General features: G+C 44.0%; 1 long non-coding RNA gene across 1 annotated transcript; it reads right to left on the reverse strand.

Annotated features, from left to right (window-relative positions):
• Positions 1 to 4,062: 4,062 nt before the first annotated feature.
• Positions 4,063 to 10,655, reverse strand: LOC130360671 (uncharacterized). Its single transcript, XR_008890753.1, has 3 exons — positions 10,573 to 10,655; positions 8,160 to 8,247; positions 4,063 to 4,183 (listed from the first exon to the last, which is right to left on the reverse strand). It is a non-coding gene; the product is annotated as an uncharacterized LOC130360671 (long non-coding RNA).
• Between the last annotated feature and the right edge of the window lie 7,093 nt (positions 10,656 to 17,748).

Here is a 17,748-nt window from a genome sequence, read left to right on the forward strand (position 1 = left end):
TGGCGCAATACAGGTCTCAGAAGAGAAGGAGTCACATTTGGCTTTTTTGAAGGAAATTTTGCTCTGGGGGCATGCCGCATTTAGGAAGCCCCTATGGTGCCAGGACAGCAAAAAAAAAACACATGGCATACCATTTTGGAAACTAGACCCCTCGGGGAACGTAACAAGGGGTAAAGTGAACCTTAATACCCTACAGGTGTTTCGCGACTTTTGCATATGTAAAAAAAAATAAAAAAATTTACCTAAAATGCTTGGTTTCCCAAAAAATGTACATTTATACAAAGGGTTAAAGCAGAAAATACCCCCCATAATTTGAATCCCAATTTCTCCCGATTCAGAAAACACCCCATATGGGGGTGAAAAGTGCTTGTCTGGCGCAATACAGGTCTCAGAAGAGAAGGAGTCACATTTGGCTTTTTTGAAGGAAATTTTGCTCTGGGGGCATGCCGCATTTAGGAAGCCCCTATGGTGCCAGGACCGCAAAAAAAAACCACATGGCATACCATTTTGGAAACTAGAGCCCTCGGGGAATGTAACAAGGGGTTAAGTGAACCTTAATACCCCACAGGTGTTTCACGACTATTGCATATGTAAAAAAAATAAAAAAAATTTTACCTAAAATGCTTCTTTTCCCAAAAAATTTACATTTTTAAAAAGGGTAAAAGCAGAAAATACCCCCCAAAATTTGAAGCCCAATTTCTCGCGAGTACGGCGATACCCCATCTGTGACCCTTAACTGTTGCCTTGAAATACGACAGGGCTCCAAAGTGAGAGCGCCATGCGCATTTGAGGCCTAAATTAGGGATTGCATAGGGGTGGACATAGGGGTATTCTACGCCAGTGATTCCCAAACAGGGTGCCTCCAGCTGTTGCAAAACTCCCAGCATGCCTGGACAGTCAACGGCTGTCCGACAATACTGGGAGTTGTTGTTTTGCAACAGCTGGAGGCTCCGTTTTGGAAACCGTGGCGTACCAGACGTTTTTCATTTTTATTGGGGAGGGGAGGGGGGCTGTGTAGGGGTAAGTGTATATGTAGTGTTTTTTACTTTTTATTTTATTTTTTGTGTTAGTGTAGTGTTTTTAGGGTACAGTTACACGGACGGGGGTTCACAGTAGTTTCTCGCTGGCAGTTTGAGCTGTTGCAGAAAATTTGCTGCAGCTCAAACTTGCAGCCCGATACTTACTGTAAGCCTCCGCCCATGTGAGTGTACCCTGTACATTCACATTGGGGGGGACATCCAGCTGTTGCAAAGCTACAACTCCCAGCATGCGCTGACAGACTGTACATGCTGAGAGTTTTAGTTTTGCAACAGCTGTAGGCACACTGGTTATGTATCACGGAGTTTGTGACCTTACTCAGTGTTTCAAAACCAGTGTGCCTCCAGCTGTTGCAAAACTACAACTCCCAGCATGTACGGTGCATGGTGTAAGGTGACTGCTGGGAGTTGTAGTTTGCAACTGCTGGAGGCACACCGGTCGTGAAACACTGAGTTAGGTAAAAAAAAAAACTCTAAGTTTCACAACCAGTGTGCCTTCAGCTGTTGCAAAACTACAACTCTCAGCAGTCACCGACAGCCAACGGGCATGCTGGGAGTTGTAGTTATGCAACCAGCAGATGCACCACTACAACTCCCAGCATGCACTTTAGCTGTTTGTGCAAGCTGGGAGTTGTAGTTATACAACAGCTGAAGGTACACTTTTCCATAGAAAAAATGTGCCTCCAGCTGTTGCAAAACCATAAGTCCCAGCATGCCCATAAGGGAATGCTGGGAGTTGTGGTGGTCTGCCTCCTGCTGTTGCATAACTACAGCTCCCAGCATGCCCTTTTTGCATGCTGGGAGCTGTTGCTAAGCAACAGCAGGAGGCTGTAACTCACCTCCTGCTGCTGCTCCATCGCAGGCTGTCCCTCGCCGCCGCCGTCGCTGCTGGGGCCCCGATCCCAACATGGACGCCGGGGATCGGGGTCCCCAGCACCCGGGGTCGTCTTCTTGCACCCGCTCACGCCCTCCGGAAGAGGGGCGGAGCGGGTGCGGGAGTGACGCCCGCAGCAGGCGCCCTGATTACCGGCCGACGAATCAGGGCGATCGTGAGGTGGCACCAGTACCACCTCACCCCTGCAGGCTTTGGCTGTTCGGGGCCATCAGAGACGGCCCCGAACAGCCAGTAATTCCGGGTCACCGGGTCACTGGAGACCCGATTGACCCGGAATCGCCGCAGATCGCTGGACTGAATTGTCCAGCGATCTGCGGCGATCGCCGACATGGGGGGGCATAATGACCCCCCTGGGCGATATGCCGGGATGCCTGCTGAACGATTTCAGCAGGCATCCGGCTCCGGTCCCCAACCGGCTAGCGGTGGGGGCCGGAATTCCCACGGGCGTATGGATACGCCCTGCATCCTTAAGGACTCGGGATGCAAGGCGTATCCATACGCCCTGCGTCCTTAAGAGGTTAAATAACACCTTTTCCACAAAAAAATAAGAAAAAAAACAAAAACAATAAAACTACAACAGAGCAGATGTCAGCTTCATTTATCCCAGCGCACGGCAATCTCCACAGCAGACAAGCAATAGAAGAGCAGGAACCAACGCTTAAAGGGATACTCTGCCCCTAGATATCTTATCCCCTATGCAAAGTATCGTGATGTCACGGCCCCGCCCCCTTGTGACGTCACTCCCCACCCCTCAATGCAAGTCTATGGGAGGGGACGTCACAACGGGGCAGAGCGGTGACGTCACGATACTCCGTCCCTTGCATCTCAAAAAAAGTGGCACGAAAACGAATTTTCACATATTTTCATATTTTCAAAGCAGCATAAAAGACCTTTGAAAATGTGAGGAGAAAAAAAAAGTGTGAATAATATCGCTGGAACAGAAATGACAGTCGTTTTTGAGACTCTCCCTCGATGTGTATGAAACTCGGACTGTTTGCACTTGGTGAAGAACTAGGTCTGAGTGCAAAACATGTTGTTTTAACATTCAAAGTATAAGAATAGATGGAGACTTCTGGCTTCTGAGTATCATCTAAGTGAGAAGTGAGAATTCCATTGTTTTCATGGCATTCAGCCATAATAAAGCTCTACACAATGGTTAGGTAATAATGTTAGGAAAAATAAATAGGCAACTGAATAAATAAATAATAGCCTAGTATATGTTAAGATTTAAGACTGAATTCTTGTCAAGAGTTCTAATTGTTCTGAGAGATTATGGAGCATGTATGTAACAACCTGAGAATATAGATATAGAGGATTCCTACTGTATAATTGTACCAGAATTGACTTACATATATATAAATAATAACAGGGTAGTAGCTACATTCCTTCTGCCAAGACATGGACCTTGCACCCTATGGCTTCTGAAGAAACCATCTTGGACCAATCCTGTTGCCAATAGGTACAATATAAATGTTCTTTCTATTCCCAGTATTGACAGAACACTGCAAATCACTAATGGTAGGTGGGTGACTGGGCTAAAGCAGCAGCTAGTGAATATTGCAGATTACTGAGCTGATTTAAAGGGATTTTAACAGCTATATGTCAAGCTATATATTGTGTCTTGTTCAGGGTCCCTGTCACCAGGAAGGGTGACAGAATCCCTTTAAATATTACCTCTACGGGCATTGCATCCAGCAGTGATTTCAAGACCTTATGCATCCCACCAATAGACACTATTGGATCTGACAATCCCAAAAGATCTGATGCTTTAAAGGGGTACTAGCCTTTTAAACATCCGGTTCAGAAGGCTTGGAGCAGCATCCGGAGTCGCGACTTAATGGCCCCGCCCCTTCGTGATGCCATGCCACCCCCATTGATGTCTATGGGATAGGGCGTGACAACCGTCATGCCCGCTCCCATAGACATCAATGGAGAGGGCATGACACAACATCACGAGGGGGCGGGGCCATGACATCGCAACCACGGCTGCCTCTCCAAGCCTTCTGAACCGGATGTTCAGAAGGCTCAGACTCGGGAGTACCCTTTTAAGAAAACAAGATGTCACATGGCTCTTTTCTCCCAGATGGTTTAAAACAGATGAATGATTTTATGATTCACACTCCTATCCCTTTTAAAGTGTTTATTGAGAAGAATGAGTCTTCTATTAATCACTGCCCCAATGGACATATACAATGCATTGGGAAAGTTTCCAGATCATTTTCTTCATATCTTGTCATGTTGCAGACTTGAGCTAAAAAAACACAAAAAAAAAAGTTTCCCTCGTCATTCTGCACTCAGTAACCCATAATGACAAAGTGGTAACAGAATACTAGAAATCTTTGCTAATTTATTGAAAAAGAAAAACTGAAATATCACATGTACATAAGTATTCAGACCCTTTACATAGCTGAAGCATAGCCTCCAGTCTTCTTGGGTATGATGCCACAAGGGTTTTCTGTCATTCTTCTCTGCAGATTCTCTCAAGCCCTATAAGGTTGAATTGACATCGATGGTGGATGCCATATTAAGGTCTCTCGATTGGGTTCAAGTTAAGGCTTTGGCTGGGCCACTCAAGAACGTTTATAGACTCCAATGTTGTCTTGGCTGTGCGCTTAGGGTTAGGCTCCTTTTACACTATGAGCATTCATCGGTTATTGTACATCCGTTTTCTGTGTAAAAACTGGAGAGGCTACATTAGTGTTTCCACTACTACCCCCTTCATGAAACAGACTCTATTCCATGATGGGGGTTGTAGTTCAGAGGCTGAGGGATTGATCACACCGGGTCTCACTTCTGAGACCCCATGCGATTAGAAGTTATTAAAAAGGGGAGCAGGTGGCATGCTGCTCTCCCCTGCCATGTACGATGTATTTACTTTCATTTTTAAAATCCCCGCCAGGAGCCCTGAATGGCCAGTACTGAGGAGCCATTCAGGGCTCCCAGTGGTGTTTTCAAATATAAGTGCTGCGGTGGGGAAAGATATATAGAATCACTGGGGGGGGGGTATATATCTTACCCCCACAGTGCTTATATATATCTTGCCCCCCGCAGCGTATTTATATATGTTCCCCTGCAGCCCATTTATAAATGTTTGCCTCCACAGTGCAGTTACATATGTTTCCCCCGCAGCGCTTTAATATATGTTCCCCCCACAGCGCTATCAGAAGCCCCCAGTAGTGCTATGAATGAAAACTATTCTACAGCAGCGCATCTGGTCGGCATGATGTGCTGCTGAAAGAATACTTGTCATTCATAGCGCTGCAGTGGCATCTGTATATAGATGCGCTGCAGGGGTCAGATATATATCCATATGTCTGGCCCCCACAGCGTTTCAATAATCAAATGACTTGGCAGCGCTATGAATGAAAAGTACTCTACAGCAGCGCATCTGGCCGGCCCGATGCGCTGCTGTAGAATACTTTTCATTCATAGCACTGCGGTGGCATTTGAATAAAGAAGCGATGTGGGGGCCAGACATATGGATATATGTCTGACCCCTGCAGCGCTATGAATGACAATTACTCTTTCAGCAGCACATCGCGCCAGCCAGATGCACAGCTGTAGAATATTTTTCATTCATAGCGATGCCAGGGGCTTATGATAGCGCCGTGGGGGGAACATATAAAAATGCGCTGTGGGGGGGGAGGTACATATATAAATGCGCTGCAGGGGGCAAGATATATAGAAGCGCTGTGGGGGCCAGATACATACCCCCCTACCCATTCTATATGTCTTTCCCCACTGCAGTGCTTTTATTTGAAAACCCCGCTGGGGGCCCTGAATGGCTCCTCAGTACTGACCATTCAGGGCTCCCGGCGGGGAATTTAAAAATAAAAGTAAATACATCGTACATCGCAGGGGAGTGGAGCATGCTGCCCACTCCCCTGTTACATGATTTCTAATTGCATCGGGTCTCATAAGTGAGACCCAGTGCGATCAATCCATCAGCCCCTTTACTACACCCCCCATCATGGAACAGAGTCTGTTCCATGATGGGGGTTGTAGTACAAACACTAATGTAGCCTCCCCTGCCACCGACAGACTCCCGCAGCCAGGGAACTACTACTCCCATCATGGAAACAAGTATGTTCCATTATGGGAGTAGTAGTAGTCCCTCAGCATTGCAGGAATCTGCTGATGTCACCTCTTCTGAGCATGCTCTGAAGTAATACCGGATATTATTAACCGGGTGCAAAAGGATGACATAAAGGCTCATCCGTTTGCCATAGACTTCAATGTTCAAAAAAACGGCCTTTAATTTACCCGTTTCTTGTGACAGAAGAAAGATTTGTGCATGTGTCTTTTTGTCTTCCGTCACAATTAACGTCCATTATTCATGAAGGGCTAAAACGGTCCATAACGGGTAATAAAAATATCCCATAGACTTGAATGGGATTTTGTAACGGACGTTTAACATCTGTTTTTAAAGCTTTTCTAATGGACGTTCATAACGGATCTTTTAACAGATGAATTTTATAGTGTGAAAACAGCCTTATGGGGACATTCATCAAAACCCGTATAGGGGGAGAGTCTAGCAGCCCATAGCAACCAATCAGATTGTTTCTTTCATCTGATTGGTTGCTATGGGCTGCCCAACTCTTCCCCTTCTTCTCTTTAACCCCTTCCCGCTATAGGACGTAAACATACGTCCCAGCACCTGACATGTTCGCGTGCTGGGACATATGCATACTTCCTGATGATCTCCTGCTCTGTTACGCGCAGCTCAGGAGATCGGCAACAGGACCTGGCTGTCAATCACAGCCGGGGTCCCACCGCAGCTGCCGGGGCCATGATCCCGCCATTCCCGGCAGCATTAACCCCATAGATGCCTGATCAATCCTGATCACAGCATCTATGGTGTTGACAGGGGGAGGGTGCTCCCCCTGTTCACCAATGGCGGCGCCACAATGTGTTCGTGGGTCGCCGTTGGTTGCTATGACAGCAGAAGGTCAGAAGATGACCTCCTGTCTGCCTGCTACAGAAGCCTGTGAGATCCAGCTAGAGGCTGGATCGCATAGGCTGTAGTGTCTGCCGCTCATCAGGTTATACTGTGCTGCAGGACAAATGTATTGCAGCATAGTATAACCTGTAAAAAGTAAAAAAAAATTATAATAAAAGGTTCTTCAATAAAAGCATAAAGTGCAAAAAAATTAAAATAAATAAATGCCCCTTTCCCCTTAAAGCCCTGTATTATCATATAAAAAAACTAAACAAAACACGAATTTGATAGCACACTTATGAAATCCCCCCCCCCCCTCACAGTTATTATATCTTATGATCTTCTATAGAGACCTTCTACAAGATTTTGGAGTGTGTCTGTGAAAGTTTTCTGCCCATTTATCCCGAGGAGCATTTTGGGTCCGTCACTAATGTTGGACTAGAGGGCCTGGCTCACAATCTCCATTCTAGGCCATCTTAAAGTTTTCTTTTAATTTTAGAACAATGCCACAAACTAACAATGTGTGAAAAAATTAGGGTCTGAAAACTTTTCATTGGCATTTTATATATACTTTACGTTGCCTGTCTCTATTGCGTTTTCTAAGTCCCATGGTTACATCTCTTCCCCCAAGACTCCTTCTATTTCAGACTCATCTGTTATACTCCTTCAGACTCCTCTGTCCCCTCCAGACCCTTGTGTCCTCCCCCAGATCCCTCTTCCCCCTAGACCCCTGAACCCCCCAGACCTTTATATGCTCCCTAGACCCTTATGTCCTCTTTTTCAGACCCCATTGTCTCCTTCTCCAGAACCCTATATACAGTATCCAGGCAGCGCAGTGCTGCACCATGTGCAAAAATCACGAAGACTATGTCCAACTTACATATGTATTGTGTGACAAATACATCTAACTGAAAATTTGACACGTGTTATGCAAAATAGCCCAGGAAACAAATGCTTTAGTCCAAGCATATTTTACACAATTGAGAACTCTACTAAAACACCCCTTTTAGCTTGATGGCCGCAGATTTTATATGGATCCTAAGTAAATGCAGCCATAATGTTAGTCTGCCATCTTCTGGTCATTAGCCATAATACAGTTAAGCGCCTATTTACTCCTGAAGTTTATACTAATCTCATTTTAACAGCATCCTCCTACAAAGTGTTTTGCAATCCCAGTGAGCACATTGAGACAGCCAATGGGGAGCTAATGAGTCCCCCCATTCTGTAAAGCTTATCTCTTTTTCTTTGTCTGGTAATTTGTTTCTAGTAAATAAAGAAAATGTGTTACCAGCATCCTTATCTGGGTAAGATGAAGATTTATCAGCTCTCATAATTCTCATGGAATCTGCTGAAAAGACCAAAACTGTTTGCTCTCTCTGGAGGGGAAAAAAAAAGGACAATACGAGGGGTTACATATTATGCTCATGGTTTGACCATAGGTATACGTCTTCATATATAGTGTTAGTAGGTAACACCCATCACAGTAACCTTTCTGGGCATTACCTAATATACAGAAATATTGACAGGACATAATGAGACATATAAGAAAAAACACAGACAAGCAGAAGACTAGTATTCACTTTTGAATTATTTTTGAATACTGGACTTGCTTTACACTGATTTGTAGCATAGAGCTACCTGACTGCATATCTATACCTGTGGCGTCTATGCTTAGTTGGTTAATTAACTTCAGAAGTGTCTAGTCTTTTCTCTTCTTCTACTTCTAATAATAAGTAATAACCTGCAGCCAAATTGTGCTGATCCATAATGAGAATCAGGACATGTGCACAAGCGCTTCACTCAGTTCTTCAGGGAGAACCAAAGACCTAGAACTTATGGGCCATTTGTTTAGGATGCAAATTCTGCAAAACCTGGCCAACAAAGATGTATGAAATATGGAGAATGTTTTGGGCCTATGCACAGTGAATGCTGGTAGTTTAAGGGGAACTCCGGTGCTTAAGCATTTTATCCCCTATCCAAAAGGATAGGGGATAAGATGCCTGATCGCGGGAGTCCCGCAGCTGGGGACCCCCAGGATCATGCACGCGGCACCCCGTTTGTAATCAGTGCCCGGAGCGTGTTCGCTCCGGGTCTGAATATGGTCGACCACAGGGCGGGCGGCGTGTGACGTCACGCCTCCGCCCCTGTGTGATGTCACGCTCCGCCCCTCAATGCAAGCCTACGGGAGGGGGCGTGATAGCTATCACGCCCCCTCCCGTCGGCTTGCATTGAGGGGCGGAGCGTGACGTCACACGGGGGCGGAGGCGTGACGTCACAAGCCGCCGGCCCTGCGGTCGCCGGTAATCAGTCCCGGAGCGAACACGCTCCGGGCACTGATTACAAACAGGGTGCCGCATGCATGATCCCGGGGGTCCCCAGCTGCAGGACTTCCGCGGTCAGGCATCTTATCCCCTATCCTTTGGATAGGGGATAAGATGTTTAAGCACCGGAGTACCCCTTTAAATACAGCTGGCACCAGCCTTAAGTGGCTAAGATCAGAGACATCTCTCATCTCAGTCACTTAACAAGCTTCCCCCTCTCAGATCATGCAGTTTCGTTGGACTGTCATGGCAACAGGGGCCAGTGATAGCATCTTATTATACCAGCAATGCCTAGGAGGACAAGAAGTTGAAGTAAAAAAAAGTTTTCAAGAATTTAAAAAAAGAAATATAAAAAATCTTAACACCCCTTTATCCCATTCATCATCTAAAAAAAATCTAAACTATAATAAATAAATATAAACATGTCTGGAAATGTCATCATGTAATTAAATTATTAAAATATAAAATCATTTAGACATGCCATAAATGATTATATGAAAGAATTTCTATTTGAAGGTCACTTTATCCCCTAAAAAAAATAAAAATAAATCAGGTATTAGAAAGTGATCAGAAAGTTGTAATGTACCCAAGTAACAATCAAAAACAACAGTTTATCCTGCAAAGGAAAGTAGGAAACAAACAAACAAAAAAAAACAAACAAAAAAAAACATTAATTTGGTATTGTTGTAATTATAGTGACCCATTAACCCCTATGTCCTAACTAGCAGCACAAGGGGTATCCCTGCCCTTATGAACAATCAGGACAAGGACAGTCTGGCATTTTTTCTGTCCATGGACAGAAGGACAGATGTTTGGTCCCATTATGTTTATGGGTTTACTTACTTTTTCAGGTCCTATATACCTTCTAAAGGAACCTAAAGTTCCTGGCAGCTGTGGAGTAGGGGCTCTGCTATCTGCTCTGCATGGCAGCCATGATTCCTCCCCATGTGGGAAGCAATAGGAGTTTCTATCTTCTTCAATATCTCCTGGTCCTCCCCATGTTCTAACTGCGGGGAGGATCTTAGGCTCTGACATAAGTCTGGTGTGGAGCTCGGAACGGAAGTGGCATTTTTTTTATTAGTTTTAAAATAAATTATTTTAAATATCAGATTTTTAAAGCTGTATTTGCCCTGCAGCTATTTAGGCAGTTGTGGATCCTTTTTGCGACGTCTAACATCATTTCTGGTGAGGGGCGGCAGTTTTGCATCCTCTTCCCACTTTAGATTATTTAAACCACTCATTAGTTTTCTGTTGCAGCCATCTAGTTGTTATCTGGAGTTTCTATTACTCTGTGCTGGACTCTATTTACTGTTGTTGTCAAAGTTTATACTTTTCTTTGTTGGGGTATGTGGTGTCCCGGTACCGTATGGTATACTGTACCTTGTATGGTGGTCCCCAAAGTCAGAGTTACTTCATTCCAGTAGGGTCCTCCTGGTGGGATGGCCCCTAGTCGCCTCTTCCTTCTTCAATTTTGTGATGTTTACATGTAATTATATATTTAATGTTGTATATAGTGTTGCAGGACCTTAGGTCATGTGATTAGTATTAGTTCTATTAGAGTATGTTGAAGGACCTTCCTATTTTACGTGTGTGGTCACATGTCTAGACCATAATTCCTTGTAAGGGGATTGTCAGATGGTATGGACCAATGAGCTCAAGGCCAGCACCTGCCCATATAAGGGAGCTGCCAGCTAATCCTCGCTCTCTTGCTCCTGAGCTGCAAAGCAAGCAGCGTTATCTCTTGGGTTCCAGACTAGCAGAGAGTAGATCCGTGCAACTTACAAAGACAAGACCAGGCCGAAGCCTGATAATACTAAACCGTGAGTTATAATACAACTCCCCGCTAAAGCTAGCGTGACTGCTGGACATAAACTCAATCCCCTAAATCCAGTGGAACAGCGCATATAAATCTCCTGAGCTTAAAACTCACAAGGTCCCAACCAACTGTCAGGATCCTCATAGACTCTGATTGTACAAAGACTGTTCCTGTTTGATGTTGCATAAAACCTACAGTAAAAGTTCTGACAGTTTTCTGAAAACCCTCCGGTTGTAAACAATCATTTATTATACCTCCCTATCGCTCTTGGGATGGGTGGCGATAGGACAAGCATATACAGAGGAGCCCTCACCCTGGCGTCATGAGTGATAAGGGTTAAGCAAGCACCCTTTAGTTACCGCACAGCTACACTCCATATACCCTACACCCCCAAGCTACCACAGGTATATTTTCCTTATATTAAAACTAGATACTTTTTTTTTCTCTCTTCCAGACATCTTTTCTGGGGTCTGGTGGCCAGTCTAATGCTGGACAGAAGTTGTTGGGTTTTAACACTCTGCTCCAAGACGATTATTAGTACAGCAAGTGTCAGAGTTGTCTAAGCTGAATCATTGGGGTCCACCTAAGATGGACATGGGGATAGCCAAGACGGACCACCATGCCTTCTTTTAAGGATGGATTGAACCTCCAAAATCCAAAGGATAGGTGGGTGGAATTCACCCACAGAAGAGACAAGCATCTCCCCCAAGCAATTATACAGCGGTACAGTGGGCAGTTCTTGATTTTAGCTTCACTATAGATTCCGCAGAGGTCAGAGGGCTCCCCATACCTGAGATCCTAAGGAGAAGAAGTCAAGCCTTTGATGCCATGGCTTTTTAGCTAGCAGCTCAGTCTGCAAAACCTTCTGTTCTCCATGGCTTGTGGTCTCCAGTAGGCCGTCGCCTCTGGCATTTTCTGAGGAATTGGGAAGAAACAATTTTGCATCAGTGGGTTCTTCAAGTTATCAGAGAAGGGTACAAAATAGATTTTCTCGTTTCTGAAGACAGCTGTCCTCCCTGCCACTTCCACAGGATATGGAATTTATTATCCTGTATTTTTTGTACCCAAGTCGAATGGGAATTGGAGGGGGATTATAGACCTCTGGTATTTTAACAGCTTCATAGCTTGGAAGCATTTCAGAATGATAGCCATTTGGTACATCATAAATGTTTTGCAGCTCGGGAATCTCATGGTCAATATAGACCTCAAGGGTTCATATTTTCATATGCCTATTCATCCGGACCACAGAGATTCCAAAGGGCAGAAGTGCAAATTTAAAATGTTTTACAATTCCCCTGAGGAAGACAGCAATTCTTATGTCCTAAGAATACCTAAGAATTGCTTTCTTCCTCAGGGGCACTGTAAAACATTTTTCATTTGCACTCCTGCCCTTTGGAATCTCTTCCGCCTCTCCCATAAAACAAAAGTAGTGTTTGCAGGAGTGGCAGCCCTGAGGTTGGAAGGGCTAGAAATAATCCCCTACCTAGACGACTGACTATTAAAGGTAACATCCTGCCGAACATCTTCATTGGGCTGTTACTTTTCTCCAGCATTTAGGCTGGATAATAAATCAGGAAAATTCAGAGATTATTCCATTAACATCTGGGAATTTTCTGGGGTAGGCAATAGACTCTTCTCAGATGACTCTCTCACTTTCTTACGAAAGGCAAAATCGAGCCTTAGTCTGTGGAAAATCTGTGAGAGTGTGTTCAAACAATATGATGGCTGGTTTTACATGAACAGCAGGACGATCTTTTATGGGTAGAGATTAGGGATGTGCCGATACCATTTTTTTAAGACCGAGTACGAGTACCGATACTTTAATTCTAGTACTCGCCGATACCAAGTACGAGTACTTATATTTTAAATGAAATCTGACACCAGGGTGACCCGGTTTCTGGCACTGCTTACCGAATGATATGTGGGTTCCTTGTTGTGTACAATGGAGGCAGCTGCTGTAGTATGAGCCAAGATCTCTCTCTTCTCCATTGGACAGAACAGGGAATTTGCATTGGCGATGAGACCTATGACCACATGGTGAGCAGCGGCAGAAACCTGCACTATCTACCCATAAATTCAAGTTAGTGCAGGTGACTCTGCTGTAAGATTGTCTTTAATAGTAGGTAGTATCCCCTTGCAGACATTAGCAGCAGCCCCGCGGCAGTCATTAGTAGCAGCCCCCCCTGTATACAGCTGCCCCCCTTGTAGACAGCAGCCCCCCTGTAGACATAAGTAGCAGCCCCCCTGTCGACCACAGCCCCCCTTTAGACAGCAGCAGGACCCCCCCCTTTAGACAGCAGCAGGGCCGCCCCCCCCCGTTTAGACAGCAGCAGGCCCCCCCTTTAGACAGCAGCAGGGCCCCCTCGTTTAGACAGAAGCAGGCCCCCCCCCCCCCCCGCTTAGACATTAGTAGCAGCTGCCTCCTTGCAGGCAGCTCACCTCCTTTGTCGGGTGCTGGTGCTGCCGCTCTGCTGCCCCATTCTCCTCCGGTCTGTATCATGGCGTTCTATGGAGGAGCATGTGACATACACGTCACTCTGCTTCCTCCGTAGCGTTACGCTGGGTGCAGGGGAGGAGGCGGAGTGATGTGTGTGTCACATGCTCCTCCATGCAACACTATGATGCCGACCAGAGGATGGAAGAACGGGGCAGCAGAGCGGCACCAGGTATCAGGCATGGTATCGGGGACATTAAACGAGTCCCCGATACCATGCAAATGGATAGTATCAGCACCGATACCGATACCAGTATCGGTATCGGGACATCCCTAGTAGAGATGAACCTTATCCAACCAAGCCACAACCAGGAAACCCTGAATGTGGTAGTGGATCGTCTGAGTCAGGGTCTCCCTGTTCCCTTGTTGACAGCTTTAGATTACAGACCACTGTTCAGTTCTGAAGCAATGGTCTGCGCATATCAGGAATGTGCCAGCCACTTTATCTGTCTGCTTGTTTTACTAATGACAGCCCTGCATATATCTGAGATCTTAGCATCCATTTACAATCTAATCCCTACAGTGAGAGCAGGACCTTGAATATGTGACCAAAAGGTCTTCAACAGTCAGAGTAAGCCAGCATTAGCCACATAAGGAGTAGTAATGTGATTGAAGTGAAATGTGTCTGTGTATGTATGTATTTGTGTATACCTGTTTGTGTATTTGTGTGCTTTTATGTTAAACATATTTCTTAAGAATTTTTGGTCATGTTGTTTCTAATTTTCCTTTTATTATCTACATTTTAAAATTATCCTAAATCCCTGTCATTTTCATTCTTACCACTAAGCCTAATACTAAACTGAGACTTTTTGTTCTGACTGTAATGATAGAGAGAAGGCTTCTGAAAAGGATCTGTACAAGTTCCTAGATCAATTTTTTACTACCATCTTACCTGAAGGATACAAAGGACACTTGATTGCAAATTTAGAACTTTGTATACCAACATTAAAGGAAAACTGTCAGCCAGTTCACCCACACTAAACCCAATACACTGGGTTATAGTGTGGGTGAACAGGAGTCCATACACAAGTCACTTAAATTTTTTGGTTTTGTTGCCGCCGTGTTTTCGCCCTCTAAAGTTCCATAATTCACCTCCTCAGTTGCGTTCTGCAGGCGTGTTCCCCACTGTCAGTCATACTTTGGGTCCCAGAGTAAGGGGCCTAAGCCCGCCCCCCTTGCTCGCATATTCATTTTCTTTAACTCCGCGTCCTAGTGACGTGGAGTCACATGCCCTCTGAGTGCAGCACTCTTTATGCAGAGCGCATGCGCTGAAGTTTTTACCCAGATCTCACTTCCTCATCACATGAGAGCTGTGCATCAGGAGAGCCGCTCAGCACAGCGTAACCTTCGCTAGCTGGAAGTCGGGTGTAGCGAGGGACCGGCACATGTGCACATGCCTCATCAGGACATGAGAGCTGAGTAAAAACTTCAGCGCATGCGCTTTGCATACAGAGCGCTGCACTCGGGGGGCATGTGCCTCCACGTCACTAGGACGTGGAGTTGAACAAAATGAATATGCAAACAAGGGGGGCGGGCTTAGGACCCTTCCTCCGGAACCCTAAGCATGACTGCCGGCGGGGGACACGCCTGCAGAGTGCAACTGAGGAGGTGAATTACGGAACTTTAGAGGACGAAAACTCGGCGGCAACAAAACCAAAAAATGTAAGTGACTTGTGTATGGACTCCGGTTCACCCACACTATAACCCAGTGTATTGGGTTTAGTGTGGGTGAACTGGCTGACAGTTTTCCTTTAAACACGAACTAGGTTTGGTGGCAGTTTCAAATTTTTTAAGAATAGAAGGAACACAGTACAGCAGACACAATGGGGGAGATTCTCAAAGAATTTTGCGCCCCAAAAAAATCAATGTCGCATGAAAAGTATCGACCACATTTTCAAAGAGCTTTGTGCCACGGTTTACATTGTTCACGTCAGTTTTGTAAAAGTGGGAGTGTCCACGTATATTGTCTGCTTTACATGATATTTTCAAAGGGGTGAGAGTCTGATATACACCAAAAATTTCACACCAGCTTTAAGCTGTAGAAATCACAGAAAAGGTTGTTGTTTTATTATTATTATTTATTTTTTTTTTCTTAGTTTTTTGTGGAAAAGGTGTTATCTAAGTAATTATAAAAAAAAAAAATTATTATTGAAAAATGTTATTAAAAATATATATTTAAATTTTTTTCTTGGTCATTGCACCTGCACTCAGAAATGTTTTATTTATACAGTTATCACTTGTCTGAGCACTAGTAACCATGGAATATTTTGTGAGAGATTTTCAACAGAATTTTCTGGGGAGTAAAATTTGACGCAAAAATTGCCAATTTTGGCGCAAAAAAAAATCCAATATGGCTGCAACTAAACTAAACAATTATAATTTGTTGCGAAAATAAAACAAAAGTGTCGCAAAAATTTATTTTCACATATTTTCATATTTTCTAAGCAGCACAAAAGACCTTTGAAAATGTGAGGAGAAAACAAAGGTGTGAATAATATCGCTGGAACAGAAATGACAGTAGTTTTTGAGAATCTCCCCCAATGAATTTGTTTCCCAACTCCTTCGCTTTCTTACACACAACTATCTTCTTTTTTGTCACTTTTATTTCCAAAAAGAGCACCTTTATGGGAACGGCTTGAGCACCGAATTGCTTCAATCTTTTTTTAGGTTGGTGGGAGAATACTATTGTTTTTTTTCTGAAGGATTTTCATGGTTTACCAAAAACATTTTATTTTGGGGTTGTTAAATATGCGATATTAAACTTTTTTTCGGATAGCACTATCACATCTTTCAAGCTTTTGTTACAGCATTAAACGATAAGACAATTGGCATGCATTTCACATCCGAAATTCAACACAACTCTCTTAATTTTCTTGATTTGAAGATTTTTTTGGACTCTATTGGCAGTATCCAGACTGAAATCTATAGGAGACCTATGTCCACTAATAGCTTCCTTGAATAGACTAGCTTCCATCTGGCTCGCCTTAAAAGAGATATTCCATGGGTCAATACCTCAGAGCTCATCGGAATTGTTCAGAGGAAAAAACATTCCAAAAGAATGGGAATTATTATATCAGAGATTCCAGACCCATTGGTACTCTAAAAAAGTATTGCATAGGGCTTAAACCAGGGCAAGGGTGACTTCTATAAGTGAACTTCTTTGTCCTCTTTTGGAGGGATCGACATCTAAACAACAATTTACACGGTGCAAAGGAACCTATGACCAGAACAACAGGCAAGTCAAGCACATTTTGCAGAATTATTGGCCCATTCTGGGCGCAGACCTTGATTTGAGGAAGGTATTGACACATCGCCCGTCTTTGACCTATTGCAGGGGGCGTAATATTGGTGAACACCTGGTTTAGAGCCATTATACAGAACCAACTACTGAGAATTGGCTCAGATCATGAATAGTTGGCTCCCACCCTTGTGGGAGGTGCTCCTTTTGCAAGTTTATGTCTAAGGTGAAGAATCAAATATACAATCAGAGATTTCATTAATTGTCAGATAACAGGCATTGTTTATGCGGCACATTGTGTATCCCCAAAATCTTACATTGATAACACCATCACACAATTGCGCAGGAGAATCATAAAACATATAAATACCATTAACACACATGCAAATATGCCTTTAGCTAGGCATTTCATGAAAGTACATGGCGGTGATATCTCTGGGCTCAAATTATTGAGATGCTCCCAACCCAAATTGGGCCCTAGGAAGGGTAATCTAAATAGGAATTCTTTTGAATTTATAGACTGCACAGTCCACAGGGTCTTGATTAGGGGTCTACCTTCTCTGCATTTCTGGAGTAATTCATGCCCCTTTCCTTCCTCTAGTAGGTTCACTTATTGTTTTACAATTTATCTACCAATAAATCTGAGTTAAGTAAATCACATAGCCAGAGTTTTTTTTAATCAACATTTCTTTATTGAAAAAATGTATCATTTACATTTTAATAAATAACATTTTATACATTGAATTTCAAGATTTTATCTTTTTTCCCACCCCCCTCCCCTGCCCTCACCTTTCTCCCCCATGACATATCTCCCCTTTCTGGATGGGCGGGAGGCAGAGGGACAACACCTTCCGATTCTATTACTATTTCCATTCCACTATATCAATTCATTTTCATTTCTCTTTCCTTTCCCTTCCCTTTCTATCTCTCTTTTCTTTCCTTTTTTCTCCATTTTAGATCTTTGGTATCTTTCCAATTATTTCTACCCACCTTTATTCTTGTGTCCCC

The sequence above is a fragment of the Hyla sarda genome, chromosome 3 (assembly GCF_029499605.1).
Source record: "Hyla sarda isolate aHylSar1 chromosome 3, aHylSar1.hap1, whole genome shotgun sequence".
Taxonomy (NCBI): Eukaryota; Metazoa; Chordata; class Amphibia; order Anura; family Hylidae; genus Hyla; species Hyla sarda.